Source organism: Monodelphis domestica, chromosome 2 (genome assembly GCF_027887165.1).
Source record: "Monodelphis domestica isolate mMonDom1 chromosome 2, mMonDom1.pri, whole genome shotgun sequence".
Lineage (NCBI taxonomy): Eukaryota > Metazoa > Chordata > Mammalia > Didelphimorphia > Didelphidae > Monodelphis > Monodelphis domestica.
This window is the reverse complement of record NC_077228.1, coordinates 518607164-518614486: the sequence shown is the minus strand read 5'-3', so window position 1 is coordinate 518614486 and position 7323 is coordinate 518607164. Positions and strand designations below refer to the sequence as shown.

At 41.2% G+C, this 7323-nt stretch overlaps 1 non-coding gene across 1 annotated transcript; it reads right to left on the bottom strand.

The window, feature by feature from the left end:
- Nucleotides 1-6498: 6498 nt before the first annotated feature.
- LOC130457709 (U6 spliceosomal RNA) lies at nucleotides 6499-6601 on the bottom strand. The gene has a single exon (XR_008916995.1). It is a non-coding gene; the product is annotated as a U6 spliceosomal RNA (small nuclear RNA).
- Nucleotides 6602-7323: the final 722 nt, after the last annotated feature.

The window sequence follows — 7323 nt, the reverse complement described above, 5'->3', positions numbered from 1 at the left end:
CTATCCAATTGACCAATCTGATAGTAAAATAAAATGATAAATGTTGGAAAGGATAGAGAAATATTGGAAGACTTAATACATTGTTGGTGGAGTTGTGAACTGATCCAATCCTTCTGAAGGGCAATTTGGAACTGTGCACAAAGAACTAGAAAACTAGAAAACTTTGATCCAGTAATACCACTTCTAGGGCTGTACCCCAAAGTTTTATAAAGGTTAGTGTTAGATTTTAAATGGTTGAGGTCTTAAACTGTAGTGAGTTAAAATGGTGGAAGACATAAATTGTGATAGATATAAGAAAGGGTGAGTAAATTTGACGACAGAAAATATGTTTCACTACAGTGTCTTGGTTTTTAAATCAAATATAAGATGGTCACCAGGGAAATATTCCCAATTATTCAAATACCCAAGTCAACTGGGTTTTATAGAGATTTTAATTAATACAAATGTGGAATTAAAGAAAAGAGAGAAAAAGGAAATAAGTATGAAGGGCCTTAAGCCAACATGGCCTAGACCTGAGTCTTAAGAGAGAGAGATCAGTCAGTCAGTCTTTTAACACTCACCACAAGGTCTGCCTAAGCAAGGATTCTAGTGACACCAGGCCAGCATCATCTCAGCTGCTTTCACCAGCTCCCACCTCCATCTGAATGTTTCAGAATCAGTCCTTCCTCAATCTGAATGTTTCAGAATGAGTCCTCCTCAATCTGAATGTTTCAGAATGACCTCCAGCTCTTCTCTGAGCTCCCATTTTTAAAGGCAAAATCTCCTATGTCACCTCCCCTAAGTTCTTCCATCTACCAATCACTGTAGATGTTTTCCAAAAGACAGCCCATTTTGAATTCACAGCTGAGTAGATTAATCTCTTTAGTAAGTCAGAAAAAAAATGCTACTGTGTCGACTAATTTCATTAAGAGAAAACCTCTGAGTAAGTTTTCACCTTTTAGGTCTAAGTAGTTTACAAGTTGCCCCACCTTTATAGGCACCTAGCATCCCATTGTATCAATTCCAAAAACAGGCATGGCTCAAAGAACTCCTTTCCTTTATAAGTATGGTTTTCAAGTACTTTCATTGTTTAGCAAGGAGTTTTCTGCCCTAAAAGTAGGGGTGGAATAGAGGTCCTCCCATAGCAAGGAGTTTTCACATTCAAGTAGAGTTCTCACTATCTGGTAGGGAATTATTTCAAGTAGGGAATTGGAGGATTCCTCAATGTGGAGTAAAATTTTTAACATTCAAAAGTCTGTGAAATTTTAAGTTTTACATTAGGGAGGACCTATTTGTACAAAAAAAAGTTATAGCAGCTCTTTTTGTGGTGTCAAAGAATCAGAAATTGAGGGGATATCCATCAGTTGAGGAATGGCTGAACAAATTGTGGTATCTGCTTGTGATGGAATACTATTTTGCTCTAAGAAATGATGAGCAGGATGATTTCCGAAAAAAAATGGGAAGACCTACATGAACTGATGCAAAGTGAACTAAACAGAACTGATAGAAAAATGTATACAGTAGCAGCAATATTGTACGATGATTAGCTGTAAAGGCCTTAGCTGTTCTCAGCAGTACAGTTATCCAGGACAATTCTAAAATACTTATGACAAAGAATGCTATCTACCTCCAGAGAAAGAACTGTTGGAGTCAGAACTCAGATCAATGAATATTATTTTTCATTTCAGCTTATTCATGTTTTTATTTAGGGTTTGGGTTTTATCTGAGTATCCTCTCACAATAACCAATATGGAAATACATTTTGCATGCTATAACATGTATAAATCAGATGAAATTACTTACCATCTCCAGAAAGGGGGGAAGAAATGGAAGGAGGAAGACAATTTGGATCTTATAATAAAAAGGAAAATGTATGTTGAAAACCATTATTACATGTAATTAGGAAAATAAAATATTTTTAAACATTATTTTTTCCATTAACAAACATTTGTTTTCTCTCCCTCTGACATGCCATCTTTGGATGGTAGGACCATAGATTTAGAGCTGGAAATGATTTCAGAAATCATTGATTCCATTATCTTTATTTTACAGATGGGGAAACTGAGGTCTGGAAAGTTGAAATTGCTTTCCCAAGGTTTTAAGAGCAATAAGTAGTTTGAGTGGAAATTTGAACAAAGGATTGTTACCTTCAAATCAGGTGTTCTTTCTATTGTACCACATTTCCTCAGACTCTACTTCCCTCATACTATACAGCATCAGACACAAGATTGAATTCCATAGCCAAGGATCATTCATCTCCTTTCTCCCTTCCCTCATGGTGTCTCTATTGCTTGGTAGTTGACTTTCCAAAGGTGTAATGGCTCCAGGCCACTGTTGAAGCCAAGCTTACCTGGGCTCACTTGGATAATGGACACACAGACCACCCCTGGGCCAGCACACAAAGTCTGTCCCATTTGGAAGGATCTACCACAGTTTGTTCCCAATATGGAAGCTTTTGGGGACCTACGGTTGTGTCCATACCATATCAAGACATCCAAGGAGCATTTTAGCAGGGAACTTGGCACTTCTAACTAGAATCAGCTGCTGGAATGTGGTTGGAAATGGAATCAAGGCATCCCTCAGGCTCTAGTCATGTCCCATTGTTGTAGTGAAAATTTCACCTTTTAAGATTGTTATAATATTGAACAATGGCCGCCAAGGAATTTACTTATGAAATTCCTAAAATGAAATACTCAAGTCAGAATGGAGTTTATGGAGGTTTAATCACAATGGGAGTAGGGAAAAGGAGAGGAAGAGAAGGAGAGAGGAGAAAAGGGAAAGGGGTTACTCAACCTCTGACCAAGGCAGAGGGAGATTAGGCCCAAAGGGCCAAGGTGGAAAGGAATCAATCCTTGACTCACGTAACCGATCTAAAGGGAAGCTGTCTATGGGCCTCCTCCCTGTTCAAGCTCCTAACACAAACTGGTGTCTCGCCCTGTCCACAGGAAGTGCGCGAATTCCCGAGGCTGCTCTCTCCATCACTTCCTGTGCCTCACAAGTGCCAATGGTGGCTCAAGCTTGGCTTAGGACAGCCCAAGTGGGCAATTAGTTATTTCTGATTTGTCATTGACTAGCACATGCCCGTATAGTGTGGGTGTGCACAATTTTGGGTGCTAGACCAAGATGGAGACTTTTAAAATTCACAATCCCCCCTGATGATGATTGGGGGACTAGTCTCCCCAATTGATCACTAAACATAAGCGTACTGCACCCCAAAAAATTCTAACTATAAGTGTATACAAAATTTTTTACCCACTAAGAGGAAAACTATAATAGTTGTAGATATGGGGAAATAGAGGAGAAAGACAGCAAACCAATGTTTTGCTGGGCGCATTGACAAAAGCCAATTAGGGGGCAGTCCCCCTTGGCAAAAGAGTGTACATTCAAAAAAATGTTCAATCAACCACACCCCAAGGTTCATTCTGGATCTTCCTGTAGTGAAAAGGTTTAGATATCTTTCTGCAAGCAGTTCATTCTCTGGATTCAGTTAGTTAGCAAGCTTCTTCTCTGAAGATCTATCTCGAACAAAATTTAAATCTTGGATTTTATGAAATACACCATGGCCACCCATGATAAGAACTCCTATGAAAAATGTTGGAGAGAAAACAAGCCTGGTTCCCCTGACTCCTGCTGGCACGAACCAAGGAGTCCATTCTTGGCACAACCATTAAATCTCATTCCCAATAACAATCTGTCCAATCCAAAATGCATTCCATCCTGTCCACAATGAACCCAACGCTTGGTCAAAGGCACAAGTCTGTAATATGTAGCCTCAGCCACGGGGTGGCAGGGCTCCCCCTTACAGGTGTGGAAGGTATGGTACTTATTGGGCAAAACCCCAAACCCCAACATCAACAAGAGCATCATTCAGCTGGGTCTTCCTGAGAGAGTGATCCTTCCTTCGATTGCAAAGCTGACTGGTGTCAGAGGCATCTCAAGGCTCAGGGAGTAGAAGAAAGAAATTCGACTTTTTTTTTCCTGTGTTATGGCTAAGGAATGTCAAAAGTGGTGGCGGGGGAGGTGGCAATGAGAACAAATTACCGACCAGTGATGAACTAGACTACCCACTGCCTGACGGAGAAGCGATCGATGGATTCAAGATGCAGGATGAGACACATATTTCTGGACTCAGACAACGTGGGAATCTGTTTTGCTTGACTGTACATATTTGTTGCAAGGGTTTTGTTATTCTTGTGTTTCTTTTCACTGGAGGAGAGAAGGTAGGCTAAAGGAATGAAATGTTTACTAATTGAAAAAAAAGAATTTTTGGAAAAAAAAAGAGTAGATATCCAAGAATTTACCATTTTTCCTTCCTTAGTATTATGTTTTATTTTGTTTTTTGCAGTCCTGAACTTCTATTTGTATCTCAAGAAAAGTGGAATTGTTGTATTTGCAGAGTTCACAAGGGCCACAGAGATCATCTTAATCCAACTCCTACCCAAAGCAAGAATTTCCTCTGGAGCTTGGCGGACCAGTTCCACAGGAAGACTGCTAATGACTGAAGCCTGTTACCTTGACCTAGAGCAAGTCCCTCTTCCATAATCATGCTTCAGTTTCCCCATATATAAAAGGCAAGAGTTGATCTAGATGGCTCTGAGGTCCCTTCCTGCTCTAGATCTAGGATCCTATGTTTGACCTTGGACAAGTCACTTAGCCTCTAAGAAACCTCAGTTTCTATCCTTTTAAAGCGAGAAGATGTCTCTTAATAGTCCTCCATCTGAGGACCATCCAGTATTATACAATTCTCATTGTTAAAGAATTTTCCAGCCACTAACTCAAACCAAAATGTGTCTCCAAAATAAATTCCAACCTTTGCTCCTCACTCTGCTTCTCTCTTTAAATATTTGAAGAAGTTCTATATACCACCATGTCTTTACTTCTCCAGACATAACAGAGCCTCATATGATAATGGATTTTCAGTCTTCCATACTATCCTAGTCATCCTCTGGCCATGCTTTCTACCCAAATATGGCTCCCAGAGTGAGACAGAACTATATTCCAGATGTGGTCCAACCAGGATACAAAACAGCTGGATTATCTCTTCCCTCCCATTTGGACATTATTCTTTTAGTCGTGGAACTGAAGGTGACATTAACATTTAGCCCGCCATGTTGCACTGTTCCCAAAGTGGTCAGGGATTCCAGGGACCAGTTAGACCAACCTCTAGTATCTGACAGACATGACGTAGTAGACATGTAAGATTAACAATTAATATAGCTTGGACACATAGTTTTATTTTGTTAGATAATTACTTTTTTATTCCATTACTTCTAGTGATCATTAATAAATCCTATTGGGGGCAGGTGGATAGCTCAGTGGATTGAGATCCAGGCCTAGAGATGGGAGGTCCTGGGTTTGAATTTGGCCTCAGACACTTCCTAGCTGTGTGACCCTAGACAAGTCACTTAACCCCCATTGCCTAGTCCTTACCACTCTTCTGCCTTGGAACCAATATCCAGTATTGATTCCAAGATGGAAGGTGAGGGTTTTTTTAAAAATAAAAATAAATAAATCCTATAAAATATAATATTTGGAGTTATTGTATATTAATTTTAGTTTTTACAGAAAGAGCAATGGTTTGAGTGTCAGAGGACAGAGGTTCCAATCCTAGTGTTACTACTCTCCACAATGTGGTCTTGCTCTGTTCCATTCCTGTCTCTGGGCCTCAGTTTCTTTCTCTGCAAAACAAAAGGGTTATACTGCAGGTTCTCTAAGATCCCTTCTGAATTTCCAAATTGGGAATCCCAAGTGGCTCCACCCAGCCAGGCCTACATTCCTTCTGCTTCCTGGCCAATGACCAGGAATCTCTCCTGGACCAGAGACAATAAGATGGAATTCTCCAAATAAAGAACAACTGGACTAAATTTGCTTCAGATTAGATAAATGGACCCTTATCCAGAGAAAATGCTTCCCCGCCTCACTCTAGCTTCTGCAGCCTAGAGGGGCTTTTACAGGATGTGGGGGGGCTTCCTCCAGCCATCCACCCCAAGTAGACTCTGCGGCTAACACCCAGGCCTATTTTCATCTTGCAGTTTTCATAGCCCCTCATTTAGTTCCTAATGACAGTGCCAACAGACCTTAACAGCTCTAGTATAGTAGTTCCCCTGGTGCCATAAATTCCCATTTGTCACACCAAAAAAACTCAATATTTTAGAAGGCCGGGCTTCTTGCTCTTAAATGGGAATTGATGGCCTGGCATGTCCACCCACAAACATGTTCACCCTCCGGCCACTATCCCCCCTCTGTCTACAGAAGGGAGAAAGCAGACATCACGGACAACCCTGCTCCGGCGCTCTGGGAGCCCTTCCTCCCCACCTCTCGAGTTAGATGGGAGTCGCTCAGCCCCCCGAAGCTAGGCAGAAGCTGGGCTCTCTTGCTTCGGGGAGAGAGCTTATCAACCCATCCACAAGCCTCACTTGGTGCTTCCTATGTGCCAGGCAGAGTACCAGAGGTCAAGTACCCAAGGGAAGCAGACCTGTCCTCAGGAAGCTTACATTCCCTTTGTTTTCCTTCTTTATAACAAATATGGACCACTTCCCAAATGGGTGTCATCCTCGAGCGGGGGCCATGCTCATCTGCTCTGTATCGGTCCAAGGTTAATATAATTAGCTGCCAAAGCTTACGTCCTAATGCAGGAGTTCTTAACCTGCTCTTTGGAAACCCAAGGGGTCCGTGGGTAGATTTCAGGTCTGTGAACTCAGAGAGGAAAAATATTCCATCTTTATTCTCACTCACCTCTAAATGAAATGTATCAGTCCCTTCAATGTTGAATTAAAATTGGGGGCAGCTAGACAGCCAGACCTGGAGATAGGAGGTCTCGGGTTCAAATGTGGCCTCAGATATTTCCTTACTGTGGGATCCTAGACAAGTCACTTAATCCCCTTACCATTCTTCTGCCTTGGAATAAATATACAGTATTGATTCTAAGACAAGAGATAGGAGGTCTCTGGTTCAAATCTGGCCTCAGATATTTCCTTGCTGTGTGATCCTAGGCAAGTCACTTAATCCCCTTACCATTCTTCTGCCTTAGAATAAATATACAGTATTGATTCTAAGACAAGAGATAGGAGGTCTCTGGTTCAAATCTGGCCTCAGATATTTCCTTGCTGTGGGATCCTAGACAAGTCACTTAATCTCCTTACCATTCTTCTGCCTTGGAATAAATATACAGTATTGATTCTAAGACAAGAGATAGGAGGTCTCTGGTTCAAATATGGCCTCAGATATTTCCTTGCTGTGGGATCCTAGGCAAGTCACTTAATCCCCTTACCACTCTTCTGCCTTGGAATAAATATACAGTATTGATTCTAAGACAAGAAATAGGAGGTCTCTGGTTCAAATCTG